Source organism: Phocoena sinus, chromosome 3 (genome assembly GCF_008692025.1).
Source record: "Phocoena sinus isolate mPhoSin1 chromosome 3, mPhoSin1.pri, whole genome shotgun sequence".
NCBI classification, from domain to species: domain Eukaryota; kingdom Metazoa; phylum Chordata; class Mammalia; order Artiodactyla; family Phocoenidae; genus Phocoena; species Phocoena sinus.
This window is the reverse complement of record NC_045765.1, coordinates 29805011-29827746: the sequence shown is the minus strand read 5'-3', so window position 1 is coordinate 29827746 and position 22736 is coordinate 29805011.

Here is a 22736-nt window from a genome sequence, read left to right as displayed (position 1 = left end):
TGTGAAAAGCTAAGTCAAGATAAAAACATAAGATAACTTATTTATCAATTAGTATGTGGTTTGTAAAAATATTTTTAATAAAAGATGTAAAGATTTAATATTTGAAGCATTTTCTAACTTCAAAAATATGAAGTGTTTGCAGCTTCTGATCGCTACTTTTTCATTGCTACTTGCCATTTCTGCTCAATAAGGCTCATGCTTCCAAAATGCCATGCGGGACTTGTAAGGGTGGAAGAAGAAAGAAATCTTTATTCTGTGTTTCTGATGAGAACGATTTCTTTCATACAAATGGAAGTGCCTGTGGATTCCCCTCTGCTGATTGGTGAGCTGAGCTGCATATATTTCCCACTTAGCTTTTAGTCTCTGAGAATCACACTCCCCATATTTATTCTCCCTAATATGGTTTTTTTTAACATCTTTATCGGAGTATAATTGCTTTACAATGGTGTGTTAGTTTCTGCTTTATAACAAAGTGAATCAACTATACATATACGTATATCTCCATATCTCCTCCCTCTTGTGTCTCCCTCCCACCCTCCCTATCCCACCCCTCTAGGTGGTCACAAAGCACCGAGCTGATCTCCCTGTGCTATGCGGCTGCTTCCCATTAGCTATCTGTTTTACATTTGGTAATGTGTGTATATATATATATATATATATATATATATATATATATGTCCATGCCACTCTCTCATTTCATCCCAGCTTACCCTTCCCCGTCCCCATGTCCTCAAGTCAATTCTCTACGTCTGCATCTTTTTTTTGCGGTACGCGGGCCTCTCACTGTTGTGGCTTCTCCCATTGCGGAGCACAGGCTCCGGACGCGCACACCCAGTGGTCATGACTAACGGGCCCAGCCGCTCCGCGGCATGTGGGATCCTCCTGGACTGGGGCACGAAACCATGTCCCCTGCATCGGCAGGCAGACTATCAACCACTGCGCCACCAGGGAAGCCCCTACGTCTGCATCTTTTTTTCTGTCCTGCCTCTAGCTTCTTCAGAACCTTTTTTTTTTTTTTTTTTAGATTCCATATGTATGTGTTAGCATATGGTATTTGTTTTTCTCTTTCTGACTTACTTCACTCTGTATGACAGACCCTAGGTCCATCCACCTCACTACAAATAACTCAATTTCCTTTCTATGGCTGAGTAATATTCCGTTGTATATATGTGTCACATCTTCTTTATACAGTCATCTGTTGATGGACACTTTGGTTGCTTCCATGTCCTGGCTATTGTAAATAGAGCTGCAAGGAACATTGTGGTACATGACTCTTTTTGAATTATGGTTTTCTCAGGGTATATGCCCAGTAGTGGGATTGCTGGTTCATATGGTAGTTCTATTTTTAGTTTTTTAAGGAACCTCCATACTGTTCTCCACAGTAGCTGTATCAATTTGCATTCCCACCAACAGTGCAAGAGGGTTCCTTTTTCTTCACACCCTATCCAGCATTTACTGTGTGTAGATTTTTTTATGATGGCCATCCTGCTGGGCGTGAGGAGATATCTCATTGTAGTATTGATTTGCATTACTCTCATGATTAGTGATGTTGAACATCCTTTCATGTGTTTGTTGGCAATTTGTATATCTTCTTTGGAGAAATGTCTGTTTAAGTTTTCTGCCCGTTCTTAGATTGGGTTTTTGTTTTTTTGTTTTTTTGTTTTTTTTTAATATTGAGCTGCATGAGTAGCTTGAAAATTTTGCAGATTAATCCTTTGTCTGTTGCTTCATTTGCAAATATTTTCTCCCATTCTGAGGGTTGTCTTTTCATCTTGTTTATGTTTTTCTTTGCTGTGCAAAAGCTTTTAAGTTTCATTAGGTCCCATTTGTTTATTTTTGTTTTTATTTCCATTTCTCTAGGAGGTTGGTCAAAAGGATCTTGCTGTGATTTATGTCATAGAGTGTTCTGCCTATGTTTTCCTCTAAGAGTTTTATAGTGTCTGGCCTCACATTTAGGTCTTTAATACATTTTGAGCTTATTTTTTTTATAGTGTTAAGGAGTGTTCTAATTTCATTCTTTTACATGTAGCTGTCGAGTTTTCCCAGCACCAATTATTGAAGAGGCTGTCTTTTCTCCATTGTATATTCTTGCCTGCTTCATCAAAAATAAGATGACCAGATGTGCGTGGGTTTATCTCTGGGCTTTCTATCCTGTTCCATTGATCTATATTTCAGTTTTTGTGCCAGTACCGTACTGCGTTGATTACTGTAGCTTTGTAGTATAGTCTGAAGTCAGGGAGCCTGATTCCTCCATCTCCGTTTTCCTTTCTCAAGATTGCTTTGGCTATTGAGGGTCTTTTGTGTTTCCATACAAATTGTGAATTTTTTTATTCTAGTTCTGTGAAAAATGCCATTGGTAGTCTGATAGAGATTGCATTGAATCTGTAGATTGTGTTGGGTAGTATAGTCATTTTCACAGTGTTGATTCTTCCAATCCAAGAACATGGTATATCTCTCCATCTATCCGTATCATCTTTAACTTCTTTCATCAGTGTCTTATACTTTTTGCATACAGGTCTTTTTTCTCCTTAGGTAGGTTTCTTCCTAGGTATTTTATTTTTTTGTTGCAATGGTAAATGGGACTGTTTTCTTGATTTCACTTTCAGATTTTTCATCATTAGTGTATAGGAATGCCAGAGATTTCTGTGCATTAATTTTGTATGCTGCTACTTTACCAAATTCATTGATTAGCTCTAGTAGTTTTCTGGTAGCATCTTTAGGATTCTCTATGTATAGTATCATGTCATCTGCAAACAGTGACAGCTTTACTTCTTCTTTTCCGACTTGTATTCCTTTTACTTCTTTTTCTTCTCTGATTGCTGTGGCTAAAACTTCCAAAAGTATGTTGAATAATAGTGGTGAGTGTGGACAACCTTGTCTTGTTCCTGATCTTATAAAAAATGTTTTCAGTTTTTCACCTTTGAGAATGATGTTGGCTGTGGGTTTGTCATATATGGCCTTTATTATGTTGAGGTAAGTTCCCTCTATGCCTACTTTCTGGGGAGTTTTTATCATAAATGGCTGTTGAATTTTGTCGAAAGCTTTTTCTGTATCTATTGAGTTGATCATGTGTTTTTGCTGCTTCAATTTGTTAATATGGTGTATCACATTGATTGATTTGTGAATATTGAAGAATATGTGCATTCCTGGGATAAACCCCACTTGATCATGGTGTATGATCCTTTTAATGTGCTATTGGATTCTGTTTGCTAGTATTTTGTTGAGGATTTTTGCATCTGTGTTCATCAGTGATATTGGCTTGTAGTTTTCTTTTTTTGTGAAATCTTTGTCTGGTTTTGGTTTCAGGTGATGGTGGCCTTGTAGAATGAGTTGGCTATATTTTTGAAGAGTTTGACAAGGATAGGTGTTAGTTTTCTCTAAATGTTTGATAGAATTCACCGTGAAGGTATCTGGTCCTGGGCTTTTGTTTGTTGGAAGATTTTTAATCACAGTTTCAATTTCAGTGCTTGTGATTGGTCTGTTTATATTTTCTATTTCTTCTTTGTTCAGTCTCAGAAGGTCGTACTTTTCGAAGAATTTGTCCATTTCTTCCAGGTTGTCCATTTTATTGGCATATAGCTGCTGGTAGTAATCTCTCATTATCCTTTGTATTTCTGCAGTGTCAGTTGTTACTTCTTCTTTTTCATTTCTAATTCTGTTGATTTGAGTCTTCTCCCTTTTTTATCTTGATGAGTCTGGCTAATGGTTTATCAATTTTGTTTATCTTCTCAAAGAACCAGCTTTTAGTTTTTAGTTTTTTGTTTTTTGAGGTATGCGGGCCTCTCACTGCCGTGGCCTCTCCCATTGTGGAGCACAGGATCCGGACGCGCAGGCTCAGTGGCCACGGCCCACGGGCCCAGGTGCTGCGCGGCTTGTGGGACCCTCCTGGACCGGGGCACAAACTGGCATCCCCTGCATCGACAGGCGGACCCCCAACCACTGCGCCACCAGGGAAGCCCCAGCTTTTAGTTTTATTGATCTTTGCTATTGTTTCCTTCATTCCTTTGCATTTATTTCTGATCTGATATTTATGTTATCTTTCCTTATGCTAACTTTGGGGTGTTTTTGGTCTTCTTTCTCTAAGCACTTTAGGTGTAAGGTTAGGTTTTTTATTTGAGGTGTTTCTTGTTTTTTGAGGTAGGATTGTATTGCTATAAACTTCCCTCTTAGAACTGCTTTTGCTGCATCCCATAGGGTTTAGGTCGTTATGTTTTCATTGTCATTTGTTTCTAGGTATTTTTTGATTTCCTCTTTGATTTCTTCAGAGATCTCTTGGTTATTTAGTAGTGTATTGTTTAGCCTCCATGTGTTTGTATTTTTTACAGGTTTTTCCGTGTAATTGATATCTAAGCTCATAGTGTTGTGGTTGGAAAAGATACTTGATATGATTTCAATTTTCTTAAATTTACCAAGCCTTGGTTTGTGACCCGAGATATGATCTATCCTGGAGAATGTTCCATGAGCAGTTGAGAAGAAAGTGTATTCTGTTGTTTTTGGATGGAATGTCCTATATAAATATCAATAAGGTCCATGTTGTTTAATGTATCATTTAAAGCTTGTGTTTCCTTATTTGATTTCATTTTGTATGACCTGTCCGTTGGTGAAAGTGGGGTGTTAAAGTCCCCTACTGTGATTGTGTTACTGTTGATTTCCCCTTTTATGGCTGTTAGCATTTGCCTTATGTATTGAGATGCTGTTATGTTGGGGGCATAAATATTTAAAATTGTTATATCTTCTTGGATTGGTCCCTTGATCATTATGTAGTGTCCTTCTTTGTCTCTTGTAATAGTCTTTACTTTAAAGTCTGTTTTGTCTGATTTGAGAATTGCTACTCCAGCTTTCTTTTGATTTCCATTTGCATGTAATATGTTTTTCCATCCGCTCACTTTCAGTCTGTATGCGTCCCTAGGTCTGAAGTGGGTCTCTTGTAGACAGCATATGTACGGGTCTTGTTTTTGTATCCATTCAGCCAGTCTATGTGTTTTGGTTGGAGCATTTAATCCATTTAAACTAAAGGTAATTATTGATATGTATGTTCCTATTACCATTTTCTTAGTTGTTTTGGCTTTGTTTTTGTAGGGCTTTTCCTTCTTTTGTGTTTCCTGCCTAGAGAAGTTCCTTTAGCATTTGTTGTAAAGCTGGTTTGGTGGTGCTGAATTCTCTTAACTTTTGCTTGTCTGTAAAGGTTTTCATTTCTCTGTCGAATCTGAATGAGATCCTTGCTGGGTAGAATAATCTTGGTTGTAGATTTTTCCCTTTCATCACTTTAAATATGTCTTGCCACTCCCTTCTGGCTTGCAGAGTTTCTGCTAAAAGATCAGCTGTTAACCTTATGGGGATTCCCTTGTATGTTTTTTATTGCTTTTCCCTTGCTGTTTTTAATATTTTCTCTTTGTATTTAATTTTTGATAGTTTGATTAATATGTTTCTTGGAGTGTTTCTACTTGGATTTATCCTGTATGGGACTCTCTGTGCTTCCTGGACTTGATTGACTATTTCCTTTCCCTTGTTCGGGAAGTTTTCAACTATAATCTCTTCAGATATTTTCTCTGTCCCTTTCTTTTTCTCTTCTTCTTCTGTGACCCCTATAATTTGAATGTTGGTGCGTTTAATGTTGTCCCGGAGGTCTCTGAGACTGTCATCAATTCTTTTCATTCTTTTTTCTTTATTCTGCTCTGCAGTAATTATTTCCACTATTTTATCTTCCAGGTCACTTATCTGTTCCTCTGCCTCAGTTATTGTGCTGTTGATTCCTCCTAGAGAATTTTTAATTTCATTTATTGTGTTATTCATCTCAGTTTGTTTGCTCATTAGTTCTTCTAGCTTCTTGTTATACATTTCTTGTATTTTCTTCATTCTTTTTCCAAGGTTTTGGATCATCTTTACTGTCATTACTCTGAACTCTTTTTCAGGTAGACTTCCTATTTCCTCTTCATTTGTTTGGTCTGGTGGGTTTTTACCTGCTCCTTCATCTGCTGTGTGTTTCTCTGCCTTCTCACTTTGCTTAACTTAGTGTGTTTGGGGTCTCCTTTTTGCAGGCTGCAGGTTTGTAGTTCCTGTTGTTTTTAGTGTCTACCCCCAGAGGCTAAGGTTTGTTCAGTGGGTTGTGTAGGCTTCCTGGTGGAGGGGACTGGTGCCCGTGTTTTGGTGGATGAGGCTGGATCTTGTCTTTCTGGTGGGCAGGACTGCATCTTGTGGTGTGTTTTGGGGTGTCTGTGACCTCATTATGATTTTAGGCAGCCTCTCTGCTAATGGGTGGCGTTGTGTTACTGTTTTGCTAGTTGTTGGACATAGGGTGTCCAGCACTGTAGCTTGCTGGTTGTTGAGTGGAGCTGGGTCTTAGCGTTGAGATGGAGATCTCTGGGAGAGCTTTTGCCATTTGATATTACGTGGAGCCAGGGCTCTCTGGTGGACCCATCTCGTGAACTTGGTTCTCCCATCTCAGAGACATAGACCTGACACCCGGCCAGAGCACCAAGACCCTGTCAGCCACATGGCTCCGAAGAAAAGGGAGAATAAAAGAAAGAAAGAAAGAACAAAATATAATAAAATAAGGTTATTAAATTTTTTTTTTAATTGTTAAAAATTAAAAAGTAATAAAAGGGCTTCCCTGGTTGCACAGTGGTTGAGAGTCTGCCTGCTGATGCCGGGGACACGGGTTTATGCCCCAGTCCAGGAAGATCCCCCATGCCGTGGAGCAGCTGAGCCATGGCCGCTGATCCTGTGCGTCCGGAGCCTGTGCTCCGCAATGGGAGAGGCCACAACAGTGAGAGGCCCGCGTACCGCAAAAAAAAAAAAAAAGAAGAGAGTAACCAAACGAAAAAATAAGTCCATCAATGATAACAAGTGCTAAAAACTATACAAAAAAAAAAAAAAAAAGAAAGATAGACAGAACCCTAGGACAAATGGTAAAAGCAAAGCTATACAGACAAAATCACACAAAAAAGCATGCACATACATGCTCTCAAAAAGCAAAAAAGGAAAGAGTAATACATATCTATATGTAAAAAAAAAAAAAATGGAAGAGAGCTACCAAATCAATAAACAAATCTAGCAATGATAATAAACTCTAAATACTAAACTAAGATCAACATACAACCAGAAACAAATTAGATGCAGAAAGCGAACCCCAAATCTACAGTTGCTCCCATAGTCCACTGCCTCAATATTGGGATGGTTCGTTGTCTTTTCAGGTATTACAGAGATGCAGGGTACATCAAGTTGATTGTGGAGATTTAATCCGTTGCTCCTGAGGCTGCTGGGAGAAATGTCCTTTTCTCTTCTTTGTTCGCACAGCTCCTGGGCTTCAGCTTTCGATTTGGACCTGCCTCTGTGTGTAGGTCGCCTGAGGGCCTCTGTTCTTTACTCATATAGGAAGGGGTTAAAGTAGAAGCTGATTATGGGGCTGTGGCTCACTCAGGCTGGGGGGATGGAGGAGTACGGAATGCGGGGCGAGCCTGTGGCAGCAGAGGCCAGCGTGATGTTACAACAGCCTGAGGCACACCATGTGTTCTCCTGGGGAAGTTGTCCCTGGATCCTGGGACCCTGGCAGTGGCGGGCTGCACAGGCTCCCAGGAGGGGAGGTGTGGAGAGTGACCTGTGCTTGCACACAGGCTTCTTGGTGGCGGCAGCAGCAGCCTTAGCATCTCATGCCCGTCTCTGCGGTCCACGCTGATAGCCGTGGCTTGCGCCCAGCTCTGGAGCTCGTTTAGGCGGTGCTCTGAAGCCCCTCTCCTCGCACACCCTGAAACAATGGTCTCATGTCTCTTAGGCAGGTCCAGACTTTTTCCCGGACTCCCCCCCAGCTAGCTATGGCACACTGGTCCCCTTCAGGCTGTGTTCACTTATCCATACCAAGTCCTCTCCCTGGGATCCGACCTCCAAAGCCCGAGCCTCAGCTCCCAGCCCCCGCCTGCCCTAGCGGGTGAGCAGACAAGCCTCTTGGGCTGGTGAGTGCTGGTTGGCACTGATCCTCCATGTGGGAATCTCTCCACTTTGCCCTCCACACCCCTGTTGCTGCGCTCTCCTCTGTGGCGCCAAAGCTTCCCCCCTCCGCCCCCTGCAGTCTCTGCCCGCGAAGGGGCTTCCTAGTGTGTGGAAACCTTTCCTCCTTCACAGCTCCCTCCCACTGGTGCAGGTCCCGTCCCTATTCTTTTGTCTCTGTTTTTTTTCTTTTGCCCTACCCAGGTACGTGGGGAGTTTCTTGCCTTTTGGGAAGTCTGAGGTCTTCTGCCAGCGTTCAGTAGGTGTTCTGTAGGAGTTGTTCCAAATGTAGATGTTTTTCTGATGTATTTGTGGGGAGGAAGGTGATCTCCACATCTTACTCCTCCGCCATCTTGAAGGTTCTTAATGCCTTGAAGGTTCTTAATCACGTCTTAATGACAGTGCTGGTACGTTTACAGCAGATTATGATTTTTTTAAAATCCCTTCCAGGTGAAAGTTGCCATCCTCTATAATTTTCAGAGTCAGCTTTCTTCTCCTATGTAGGAGGCTATCTTGCTAGTGTAACCTACATGAAGTGGACTGTGCAGGGTTAGGTATGAGAGCATCCAATATCCAGCAGTCTCTGAAGTTTTGCCACTCTGCTGTGGTGGGAGATAATTTTAAATCAAAGTGACAGAAAGCACCATAGAAAGAACATTCTTTTCCCTGGAGGTTTGTGTTCCTGGAGATACTGCTTGGAAGCCAGACTTTTCCCTCCAAAATGTTGATTTCCTGACAGTGAATGAATAGTTCTTTTTACCATTTGGAAAGACAGGGACAGAAAGAGACTGGGACAATGGAACATGGTGTAGGTGGCCAAAGGGAAGGGGAAGGGAAGGGAAGGGAAAAGGAAGGGACGGGAGGGTGAGGAGGGGAGGGGAGGGGAGGGAAGGTGTTTATTATCTTCAGGATTAGACTGGCAACAGCAATCAGCTAAAATATGACTAATATGGTGTGACACATGGAGAGAGCAGTCTAGAGCAGAGGTTGGCAAACAACATTCTGTGAGCCAAATGTGGCCTGTCACCTGGTTTTTTGTACAGCTCATGAGCCAAGAATAGATTTTACATTTCTAGATGTTTGAAAAAAAAATCAAAAGTAGCGTTTCATGACCCATGAAAACCATATGAAAATCAAATTTTGGTGTCTATACATAGTTATATTGGAACACAGACATGTTCATACATTTACATATTGCCTGTGTTTTCATGCTACAAAGGCAAAGTTGTGTAATTGTGACAGAGACCTATGAACTGCAAAGCCTAAAGTATTCACTACCTGGCCTTTATAGAAAAAGTCTGATGACCCCAGTTGCAGAGGAAAGAGGAGATTTGTCAGAGAACAGCCTAGGTTAAAATGGAGAACACCTACTTCAGTCTAGTGGAAACATCTGTCCTTTAGGCAGAGAGGATAAGATGAACTCCCCCCAAAAGGTATTTTTTCCACAATGTTAACATATCCTGAGCAGAAACTAGAGCAGAGGTATTTTTCCTCTGTTTCAAAGTAGGATAGGTCTAATCCCCTAAGCTTTGGGCACTCTTGATCCTTTGTGTCAAGGACTCCAACTTGACATGGAAAGTGCTTATGTTATGAGACATGTGAAGTGTGCCACATATGAAGTATGTATGAGCTAATGAAGTATAGATTTTGGACAAATTCACAGCTATTAGGATTTAAGTGAGTCAACTTTAGCTTTTAGTGCAAAAACATTACTTAGCTTTGATGGGAGGAGACCCGGGAGGCATGTCCCTTAGCATCTTTGTTGTATGACCAGTACAAGAGACAATATTCATTGGAGTGACGATACTAGCCTACTTTTTTTTTTTTTTTTAATGATGTAGGAAAATTATAGACCTATTTCTGTATTAAGTGAAGAGAAACAGAGACAAATAGACATTGCATGTTTCTTTTGGTCTTTCAGCACATACATTGTGACTGATGAATGGGGATACAGCAATTCTACCCATTTGGACATTGTTAGAGTAGATACCTATGTAAGGACTTGCTATTTCTTCTTCTTTTTTTTTCTTTAAACCTTTTAAAAAATATTTTTAAATACTTTATCTATTTATTTGTTCATTTTTTAAATTGAAATATAGGTTATTTACAATGTTGTGTTAGTTTCAGGTGTACAGCACAGTGATTCAGCTATACATACGTATATGTCAATTTTTTTTCAGACTGTTTTCCCTTATAGGTTATTACAAAATATTGAGTAAAGTTCCCTATGCTATATAGTAGGTCCTTGCTGGTTATCTATTGTATATATAGTAGTGTACCAATTTCTTCTTAATTTATTTTTATGAAACCATTTAATTTCAGTATGTGAGACACATGAACAGGCAGCATGGCAAAATTGCTTGTTTTAGTCAGTCGTTTCATATTCTTATGAATTTAGTCAATCGTTTCAGAATCTTATGATTTCCTAATTGCTTGTCAATTAAAGCTCCTGGCCTCAAGGTTTTATATTCTAATAGGAGAGACATGAACAAGTGACATAAAATTACGAATCTAAAGGGAAATGTGGATGGCTTTCTTTCTTGTTTGGAGATACGACAATGGTTCATAATGCCCTATAATTTGTAATATAAGAATAATGGAAATTCCTGGTAATATAGTATTAGAAGTAATTATTGCAAATCCTCAAAAAATTTACTAGTTAGTCCTTTACAGAAAAAGTTTTTGATCCCTCTTCTAAAACATCTTGCTAGTTGTCTTTATTCTTTATTTGGCTTTGATGGGAAGGGTTTTGCTTTCTGAATTCCTATTCATTATCAAAAATACTGATTTAATGATTTTGATTTTGGGGGGATCATCTGTATTTAGTATTAATGACTGTTTTGGTACCTGAAAAATATTGAAAGTTAACAAGGAAAATAAAACCAATCAAAAAATATACAGGATATAAAGAGACAATTCTTGGGAAACCATAATGGCTCTCAAATTTGTGGAGAAATTCTCAACAATATTAGCTATCAGAAGTTGCAGATTAAAACAAAAATGAAATTTGGTTTAACATCCATCAGATTGACAAAAGTTAGAGGGTTGGATGTTATCAGGCGTTGGAAAGGATATTTTTAAGCAAGAAACTTCATCTCCTGTCTCATATGTATTTGAGCAAATTCTGGATGGAATAAGCTGGCAGCAGCTAGTGAATTTAAGCCTCTAAATACTTTATATCTTAGAGATATATCTGTGAGTAGTTATCACCAAAAAAAAAAAAAAAAAAAAAAAGTCGCTCGGGACTTCCCTGGAGAAGTAGTTAAGACTCTGTGCTTCCACTGCAGGGGGCACGGGTTCAATCCCTGGTCGGGGAACTAAGATCCCACATGCCATGTGGCACAGCCAAAAAAAAAAAAAGTCTCTCACAGGTCCATGACAAGGGCTGTTCATAGGCCAGCACTGAAACGAGACACCTAAAGTCCAAAACAACAGCCAGGAAACACCAACCAAAAAACAACAACAACAAAACCGTACAAACAAAAAATCCCCAAAACAAGAACACCCAACCATAAACCACCCTAAAATAAATGTTATTGTGAAGGACTCATTGGGAGTTTCTAGTCTAGTACCAGCTAGGAAAGTACATAAATTTGCTTTCTTAGTATCAGTATTTTATTCGGAGGATTTGGCTTCTGCAGAATTCCCAGGAACTTGAACTTTTATCCTATATATAAAGGCATTAATGACCAGAATATATTATCTCCTGTGATACAGCTTTGTGCTATTTTCATTAAAAATATCCTTAATATAATCCTCCCCACCTGTCCCTCCCCCAAACTTGTGAGTTATACATTAAGGAAAGTTCTTTTATGATAGAGAGGAAATCCAGATTCATTCTTTATTCCCCTTTCTCATTGCCCATTTGAAGCTGTTTAATCTTTCCTATAATCATTCTGTAATTCTGACAAATTCCCTTAAAAAAAGAAAGAAAAAACTTTTAGAGGCTGTGATGCAAGAGAAAAGAACACATTCTTCCCTCATATTTATTTACAATAAACTTTAGTCACTTCCCGAGACTAGATTATTGTGGATAATCCACTTCTCAGTCTATCATTCCACTCGATTCCCACATGCACACACACATACCCATTTGAATAAGTATGCTCAATTTCACATAGACAGAGGGGGTGCCTTGGTCTAAAGCTGAGATTCATTGGTCCATATTCCCTAGCCTCTAGGGCAATCTGCCTCCAGTAACCTTTTTGCTTCCTAATGATTATTTTATGTGTTGATGTTCTTTTGGAGCGACCTTGCTGCCACTTATGCGTGGTGAACTCTGCCTTTTTTCAAGAGTGTGGGCGTAGCCCTCTCAAGTCATGGCTTTGACTTTGGCTTTCTTGCATACATTTCCAGAAATAAGTATTATTGGTTTGACACTGTTCAAAGGAAGAATTAAGGTCTGAATGTGGTAAATTGCGGCACCAAAAAGACGTAGGTTTAATCAAGGATTCTTACCTATCAAGATCCATAGAAGCATTTCGGGGCTTCCAGGGATGATTTGTGTTGATGGGGCTAACTTTGGAGAATTGGGATGAAAATTTAGTGGCTTTGTTTTTGTTTTTTGGTTTTCTTTCACTTTTTAAGAATTTTTTGGTGTCTTAAAGAGAATATTTAAGAGAACTTGATCCATCAACTTGAAATGTTTACATTCTCTCTGCACCACCTTTAAGTTTGTGATCACACAGGTTTTAGGGGTGCAGTTTACAGCAATGAATTATATGACAATTGAATTAATAAAGCAGGAACAAAGTGATTATCATGCGCAGCTAACAAATTGAGAAACTGTTTTGTCTTCGTATTTTATTCTGTTCCCTTGCTATTCTGTTTTAACACTGTTTCATGGGAAGTCACATCCATGCAATTGCAAATATGACTTGACTGCATTTCTAAGTGGTTCCAAGGGACATTTTCTACTTTTCTCTGCCATGCAAACTTAAACATAGCCAACAAGGTTATCATTTCATAGCTGTTGAAACACTGTCATTCATCTTCTGTGATGTAATTTTTTACATAGTCCAAACTGTAGCTGTGCATAACAATTTCATTGATATTCTGTCCAATGTCACAAGCTTTCAAGTTCAGTACCTACACATTTATTGCATTGAAGCTGAGATTACCTGAAAATCGTCTTGTCAGGTGCTTCTTCCCATTAGGTCTGAAGAAGATGTAGAGGGCATGGGAAGGGCCCCTGCTGTCTTCATGTGTATGATAAAAAAGAGTTTTCTGAAGACTAGCAGTGTTCCAACATAATGATTGCAACTTATTTGGGGAGCTCATTGCCTTGCATTTTGTGAGAAATGAATAAATGAATGAAATAAATGAGAATTCCTGTTGTAAGTCAGTAAAGCATGGCTTAATAATCATTGATCTTGGAGCCCTCTACCACATGCTATATAGGTGAATTTAAAAGGAATATATGAGAAGAAAAAATACAATATGCAGAAGAAAAAGGAGAAGGAGAGAAAGGCAGAGGACATGCAGGAGAGGAAGTAGTTATTAAAGTTGTTATCATAATATATCCTAATTCTGAGGGACACAGACTTTACAGTTAGAAAAATCAGAATTTTGATTTCTGAATATGCCATTTTCTTGTCATGTGACCCAATATAATAATAATAATTTTAAAAAAACTCTTTTTTGAAAAGTTAGTTTGTGCCAGGGACTGTTGAAGAGATTTACTCTCATAAAATTATTTAATCCTCACAACTCTTATGAGATATGTGTTTTCAGTATTACTGTTATTTGTCATTCTCATTTTGTAAGTAAGGAAATAAAGCACAGAGAATATAAATAACTTGCTCAAGTAGTAAGTAGGAAAGCTAGAATTGAATCCAGTTCTCATTCTTAACCACGTTTAACCACTGACTCTTTGTTACAATACTTCCTCTCAAGTGATTGAACTTTTCTAAACCAGACTTTACAAACATAGCAAATGGGATAATGATACCTACACTATAGGCTTGATGTAAGAATTACATTAGGTAAATCCCAAGAATGAAAATGTTCCCTTAACTCCACAGACTGTGGGTACGTTCCAGTTAATGACTCATTTCCTGTGTTCTTGCCTTCATTGCTAACTTAGGGTCTCCCAACCTTCTGCAAAGTCACCCCTCTCCCACTGATATTTATGGGATTTCTCAGTTATGCCTCACGTGACCTGAAGAAGCTGCCCATCAGGTAAAGCTACACCTTCTTTCTCTTCTTTGCGCTCCCACTTCCTTATCAGTGACTTATATTCATGGAAATCCTTGAGGAGGAAGCTCTAACGGTATGACTGATGGCATCATCATGAGCATGCCACCATTTCTGCCAAGTCTGTTGTCTCTGGACCTGGTCCCATAGCCACCAGTCCTTTAGGAAAATGCAGGTCCCCTCAAGCACAGTGAGCACCTCTCCACAATAACTTGGCCTACAACACAATACTTCAGGTTTAGGACAACCTGATGACATTATCAGAAAGTCTTATGAAAACTGCATCTTGAGCTTCCTGTTCCTAACCCATTTCCTTGCTGGGGCTTAAAACCAATTCAAGCACGTGGGCAATGTAAATATGTTCTTCCTTTCCCTTCATTGGTCTCCTGGGATCTCCAGAGCATGTGCACACATGCACAAACCTTCTCACTCAGAATTAAGGCAAAAGCCAAAAACCCTTAGCCAAATCAACACATGCACATAGATACTACAGACACTACCTTGTGGTACCGATTAGTCATCGGTAGACTTGTTAAGATAAATCTAAATTATTTTTAAATTCATCCAGACCAGATATACACAGAATACTTAGTAAATATATTAAACATTCATCCTTTCTATTACCATTAACCCAGGAATAGATACGTTAAAGCTAACTCTCCAATTATATATCAAGTTATTCCTTCAGCAGTTGTCTTTCTTTGAAACATAACCTATAATGTTTACAAAGAGAATAGAGAAAAATGATAAACCACAATCTCTGCAATCCAGAAGTTTATAATCTCTTTGAATAAAAGAGACGCACATACTAGAAACACTGAAGTAGTTAAGTAAATGTGCAAATGTTAACATTCATTTATAAATTCAGTCTCCAAATATGTATCGTCTACCATGTACCAGCATTGTATTAGGAATCAAAAATGCTGTGATAGATAAAACAGATGTACTACTGTCAGTCCCCCATGGAGCTCATGTTATAGTGGAGGAGATGAAAAATAAAATACATAAGACTGTGAAAATAATTATGCAGGAAGTAGAATACAGACTAGAAGAGTAGGATTTCAGAGAAGGAGGTTGTATTAGTTTGCTAGAGCTGCCATAAGAAAATACCATAGACTGGGTGGCTTAAACAGCAGAAATGTATTTCCTCACAGTTTTGGAGGGTGAAGTACAATATCAAGATATTCATAGGGCTGATTCCCTCTGAGGCCTCTCTCCTTGGATTATAGATGGTTGTCTTCTTCCAGTGCCTTCACCTGGTCTTTCCTCTGTGTGTCTTTATCCTAATCTCTTCCTGGTATAAGAACACCAGTCATATTGGATTAGGGCCCATCCTCATGACCTCATTTTAACTCAGTTACCTCTGTAAAGACCCTCTTTCAAAGTACAGTCACATTCTGAGGCACTAGGGAATTAGGACTTCAGCATATAAATTGGGTTTGGAGGGGGAGCACAGTTCAGCCCATAACAGCACATCGACATTACCTCTACCAGGTTTCCCTAGCACTGATCCAAAATTAGTTGGACCAGAATTATCTGAGAATAAAATATAGCAATTTGGGCCCTACTTCCTGAGAGTGTGGGCCATTGAGATGTAATATTAATAAGCCTTCCAGATAATTTTGATGTGGATTCAGGTTTGGGAACCTCTAGTACCAGTAGTCAAGAATAGTTGGAAAGGACATATACATGGTCAAGCTTGGGTTGAACATTGAGGGTGGAGAAATTTGCAAAATATCAGTTCTCAAACTTTTTGGTCTTTCAAACTCTGAAGATGGTTAAGAATTTTTATGTTTCTGAGTTTTAATCTGTCATTATTTACTGTGTTAGAAATTTAAAATGAGACATTTAAAATATTAATATCTCAAAAATTTAAAAAATTATGTTGACATAATTTTATGACTGTATTTTCTAAAACAAAAATAGAGGGGAAAGAGTGACATTGTTTTAACATTTACGCAACTCTTTCAAATGTAGACCAAATACAACACCTGGCATTCTCGTGTCTGCTTCTGCATTTAGTCTGTTGTGATATCATTTGTCATGCAACCTCTAGAAAACTCCATTTATGAGAGAATGAGAGTGAAAGAGATAATAAGATCTTAGTAACATTATTAAAATTGTTTGATCTCATAGACCCCTAAATGGGTCTCAGGGATTTCCAGGGATTCTTGGAGCATACTTTGTGAGTTACCTGTGTAGATTTGAAGTGATGACTTTTTGCTTTCGTTAGGAGAGCTGTGTGAGAAAACACTCCCTAACAAGAATGTCTATGACCTATTTAAGGATAACATGATTATCTTGGCTAGAATACAGTAAAGAGTTAGCTTTTCTTGCACCAGATTATTCTCCTTGTGCCGGATTATTGCTCTTGAACATTATTCTCCATTCATAAATGGAATTGTCCCTGCTTTGGAGAGGCAGGCATTTGTTCTTCTTGTATAGCTGCTGTTTTTTCACCCCAATTGTTTTATTGTAGTTTTCTTTCTAATTATTAGCTTTGGGCTGTTTTTTCACCCCAATTGTCTTGTTGTCGTTTTTCTTCCTAATTATTAGCTTTGGCAACAATATAGATAATGATTAAGAACTTTGTGATTAAGGGGCCTGCAGACTCAGTAAAGGCCAGATCATCAACATTTTAGGCTTTGAAGTGTACATGGTGTCTGTCATAACTACTCCATTCTGCTATAGTAGCGTGGAAGCAGCCACAGAAAAATGTAAACAAAGGAGTGTGGCTTTGTTCCAATAAAACTTTAGGTATAATAGACACTGAAATTTGAATTTCATATAATGTCAAGTGTCATGAAAAACTGTTCCTTTTTTTTTTTTCCCCCAGTCATTTAAAATGTAAAAACTATTCTTAACTCTGGCTATACAGAAACAGGCATTGATCCAGAACTCGCTCCTGGGGCTACAGTTTGCCTCACAGTTAGGAGTGTGGGGTTTGCAATCAAATCAGAAGTCAGTCACTGATTCAGCAATTTATTAACTAAGAGATCACACTCCAGGCAACCCCTCTAAAGCCTCTCTTTCCCCATCTGCAAAATGATAATAATGATAATGAATTCATGAGTATGTCCTGAGTTTAACATGCACAAAGGACTTATCAGAGTGCCTGGATCAAATAAGCACCCAATTACTGATCACTACTAGAATCATTGCTAGTTTTTGTCTTTATCAACCAGTGTAATAACATTCTTATTATGACTTTGAGCTGAATTCTACCATGAGCTTACTTTTTGAGCTTGTAGTGAAGGATGATATAGTCTTTTATAGGAAAAAGACCTAAACGAGCTCTGGGTAAATTGGGCAAGGCATTTTTTCTCTCTGGGCCTCATTTTCTTCACCTTTTAAATGAGATGGTGGGAGGCCAGGTTTGCTTTAAAATTCTAGAGGCTCTGAACCCAGAAAGCTAATTGGCTTGCTTGTGTCCTTATTTTTCCATCAAAAAATGAGAGTGGGGCTTCCCTGGTGGCGCAGTGGTTGAGAGTCCACCTGCCGATACAGGGGACACGGGTTCGTGCCCCGGTCCGGGAAGATCCCACATGCCGCGGAGCGGCTGGGCCCGTGAGCCATGACCGCTGAGCCTGCGCGTCTGGAGCCTGTGCTCCACAACGGAGAGGCCACATACTGGAAAAAAAAAAAGAGAGAGTGAAACAATATGGCTATTCCTCTGGGAAATAAGGAATTTTTAAAAATATCCCCTAGAGAAAGGAAGTTCAACACTTCAGGTCATTTTAGTGAACTGACAAATATACGGGCCCATGAGACCATAAAATTGTTGACTCCTCTTCCACTTTTAGTTGTTTACCCATGCTGGTTACAAGTTTCAACTTTCTAAATTGACTTTCATGTTTGGGGAATAGAATATATTAGGTATTTTATTTATTTTCTGTTCACCATTAAATAAGTCAGTCCAAGTTGAAATAGAGTTCTGGAACAAAGAATTTGCAGTTCTCTTATTTAAGAATCTTTGATAGGAACAGACCCAATCAGGCCAAATTAATTTAAATGGGACTTTATTGTATGGGTGCACATGGCAGGTTATTGTAACTCAAAAGCTTCAACTTCTTGAGGATCTAGTTCATCACAACTGGATTTTGTTTTAGTGTCCACTGAATTCTTCTCTCACTCACAACCATCCAGGACCTATATATTATTTAGACTAAATCTTGGAATGAGCCATTTTTCTACTGGTTTAGTGTTAGGGTGGAGATTTTTAAACCCAGCCATATCATGGGCCACCAGCCCAGTATTTACTGAGTACCGACTATATGCAAAGTTCTTCTCCATTAGGCACTGGAGATAAAACATTGAACAAAACAAGACCATGTTCTATGAAGGAAGAAGTTGAAAACAATGAAGAAGTGGTAAGTGCTACAAAGAAAATGGTTTAGGAACTTCTTTAGATAGGTTGGTGAGTTCAGTCCTCTCTGGGGAGGAAACATTCAAACCAAGGCCTGCAGGAAGTAAAGGAGTCAGTCATGCAAAAATGATGATGATGATGATGGTGGTGGTGATGATAAGCATGATGATAGAAGCAACCACACATAGTGCTACCCTGTGCAGACATCGCTCCACGTGCATTTACATACACTAACTTATTTAATCCTCAGAATCACCTTATGGGTAGATAGTATTATCAATTGCTTTTATATGACAGGAATCTGAAACACAGAGAGATGAAGTCATTTGCTCAAGGTCAGAGCTTTGTAAGTGTCAGAACTAGAACTTGAACCCAAATCCTGTCTTTTAATTAAAGCACTATGATACCCCTGAGAAAGAGCATTCCAGACAGAAGGAACAGCAAATGTAAGGTCTAATGTTTGAGTCAGCCTTGCTCTGGCACAGGTAGTAGCCTGATTATTGCTTCCTTGAGCTAGAGATTGTTGGTGAGAGGATTTCAGCAAGAATGGGAAGTTGGTTGGGTTGTCATCATGACCAGCATGTCATGTGTAACTAAGCCTGTATTGGCCAGTAAGCAAAAAAAAAAAAAAAAAAGAAAGAAAGAAAGTTAGGCTTTCATTTATCAGCACATTGAAAAATGATATATTAGTGCAAATTGTTATTCTCAATTATCTTCAGAAAAACTGGTGTGACCGTTTTGGTTCAAATTTCACCATTTGGATTCAGACTTAGATATTGATGATGTACATTAAATTATGATTTCTATTAGCTTATTTATTTTACTATGATATGTGTACTACATTATTTATTTTACTATACTTGCTGCTAAAACAAATTTCTTATTTTATCACACGGAATGTGGTATTATTTTCTTCGCTGTAGTTTATATCCTAGGTAACTAAACCTTGGAGGTTCTATCAATCAAATCAACACAAAACCAAAGGGTCCTAGAATCTCTGTTTGTCTTGGAGATATGTGTATCACTGCACTGTCAGAACAACTATATGACATCCTTTTGAAATGTCATAAGTGTTGTTGGAAGGCATAGTAGGAACTCCATCATTCTGTGGCTGTGGATGCACAGTTTTAATAAGAATAACAAACACAGTAGCATACAATAAAAGAGAGAAGAATGAATTCATTCAAGTAACTATTTCAAAAACAGCAGTTAATGATGAAAATAATACATTTTAATTTCCAAGTTGTTTTCCAAACTGCTTATAAACCAACTATTAACTGGGAATTCTTCCACTGAAAAATTGGTGTTTTTAGACACAGGCTTGAGTATTAATTTATTGGCAGAGAAATTTCTCCTCTTCAACTCAATTTGGGTCATTTTATGACATGACATAACAGAGTAATTTAAATAACTCATTATTTTCCTGTATCTCACCCTTCCAGTATATATTATACATCATAGTTTCATCCCAGTATTTATGGAGCAAAGCAATGTACAAGACATTCTAAAAGGAATATGAGTCACTGAGACTTCAAAATATACTGTAATGTAGCGTGTGTAAGACACATCATAAGTAACTATAATGCAATAATAATAATGACATTGATGATGCTAACATTTTTGGTGCACTTACTGTGCGCTAGGTATCATGTGGAGTGTGTTAATGTACTCTCCCTAATCCTTAGAAGATGGTTTCAAGGTTGTTGTTATTAATTCTGAAGAAGTAGAAGCTCAGAGAGGCTAGATAGCTTGCCCACAGAGCTAATAAATAGCAAAATCAGGATTTGAACATGTTTGTCAGACTCCAAAGAAAATGTCTATTCTATTATGATGACATTTTCCTGTGTGTTCAACAGAATGTTATTAAAGATGATGAGCAAAATGTTTACAGGGTCAAATCAGTTTAGGAACATTGGGTTCACTATAGTTAAACAGGTTTATTAATTGAAGGGCTATTCAGAACCTTTAATACGCTAATATGCAAAGTAGAGCTAGATGAAAGTAACAAAGTATAAATGTTGACCGTGCATATTCAATTGCTGAACCCCGCATCCACTCCCAATAGACACACAGAATATGGTATAAGATTATTGATTTTTAAATACACTTTTGACAGGCCTCTTCCACCCAATATTTTATTGTTTTAAAAGAAGAGGAGAGGCATAAGATATATTAAGGAGAGAAAATGGAAAGGACTTAGTGGAGAGAACAGACAGAAGTAAACTGTGAACTTTCAACTCTACACTGGGAAAATACAGAAATTTAAAAGGACAATGGAAAAATAAGAGTGTAGAACTAAGAGAAAAGGCTAGGAATACATATGAAGAAAGCACTGTAATAACAAAAGAGCAAAGATGTATCGATCATCTCAGCTGGCAGTAGGAGGAGTCAAGGAGTAGAGAAACAAGAGAGAGAATGGGTAGCATTGAGGAATGGATACACATTGATAACTGTTGTGGGAGTGGCAAGGGTAGGGATGACTTAGAAGGGAAAAATGACATCAAATCTGGCAATTAAAAAAATCTTCAGTGAACCTTGAGATAATGGTTTCTTTTGAGCAGTGAGGACTGAAACCCTATTAGGGGTTAGGAAAAGTTAAGATAGAGAATGTAGAAAAGTTGGCAGTGTCAAGGGCAATTTTATTTGAAAAAGGAAGATCTGAGTAGACTTGAAGGTAGAAATCAAGGACATAGTCAAGTGGTGAAGGTGAATATGAAGGATAGTATGAACCAACATTCCCGAAGAGATTTTAGGGCTTGAGACTCAAAGGTATGGGTAGACCTTGTTGGATTTGAGGCCAGTGAAACTCCTCAGAGAGCAGAGAAAAAAAAAATTTGATATGAGGAGAAAAGTAGGGAGATTATGAAGAAGTAAGAAGAAAAATTGAACTCTTTCTTGTGATCATCCGGCCTATTCAGTAAAGAGAAATAAAATAATTCATGCAATGAGGAAATACAAGTGTGAGATTGTTAATTTGATGGTAGTGACAGGATTTTGATAAACTTTACTGGAAATATTATTTGTTATTAAAATCAGTTAGGTCAAACCTTATAAAATTGCTTACAATTTGGTCATTTTTAAACTTAAATATATTATTTTGGCGTGCAAAAATTTTATATGGTTTAACCTAATGATATAAATGGCTCACAGACAGGGTCCAGCTGAAGCTGAATAGCGTGAATTTGCAGTCCACACATATTACCTGCAATTTTTTTGAGGACAAAACAGTGAACAAGAGCAAAAATAAGAAGCCAGGAAGTGAGCCTGACAAGAGGACAAATCAAAATATTAAAAAGTAAACAGTGGTCATTTACTTTAGCATCATAGGATGCTAATGAGAGTCTTCAAACAATTGATCAATTAATAATGCAGTATCTGATGCCAGAGAGGGTTGGCTTAAGGGAGCAGGGCATGTGTGAAGAAAGGAGTTTTGAAGAAAAGAAGTGAAATTTAGAAATTAATTTTAAGATGAAATTGTTTTTAAAATAACACTGAAACTTATTTCTGGTTACCTGAGTAAGTGAGACCACTGTCCATGGTCCTGAAATATGAGTGACTCTCAGACAAGGTTGTTCTTCCCTATCCCATGGAGATGCGTCCGCAAACCTGGAGTGCGAAGAGGCAAAAAGCAAAGGTGGAAAAAATAAAAATAGCAAGAGAGAGACAGCAGATTGAGGGAAATAAGATGAAAGAAATGCAGTGAAATATGCTCAAGGTGAAATTAGAAATGGCTCAGTATTCGTTTTTGACTTGCTCCTATAAAAAGTTACCACAGGGCTTCCCTGGTGGCGCAGTGGTTGGGAGTCCGCCTGCCGATGCAGGGGACGCGGGTTCGTGTCCCTGTCCGGGAAGATCCCACATGCCGCAGAGCGGCTGGGCCCGTGAGCCATGACCGCTGAGCCTGCGCGTCCGGAGCCTGTGCTCCGCGACGGGAAAGGCCACAACAGTGAGAGGCCTGCGTACCGCAAAAAAAAAAAAAAAAAAAAAAAAAAAAGTTACCACAAACTTAGTGGCTTAAAACAACGCATTTATTTCCTAACTGTTCTGTAGGTCAGAAATCCCAACACAGGTCTCACTGGGATAAAATTAAGGTGTTGGCAGGGCTGCATTTCTTTCAGGAGGCTCTAGAAGGTAAATCCATTGCCCTTCTTTTTCCACATTCTAAAGCCTGTCCACATTCCTTGGCCCATGG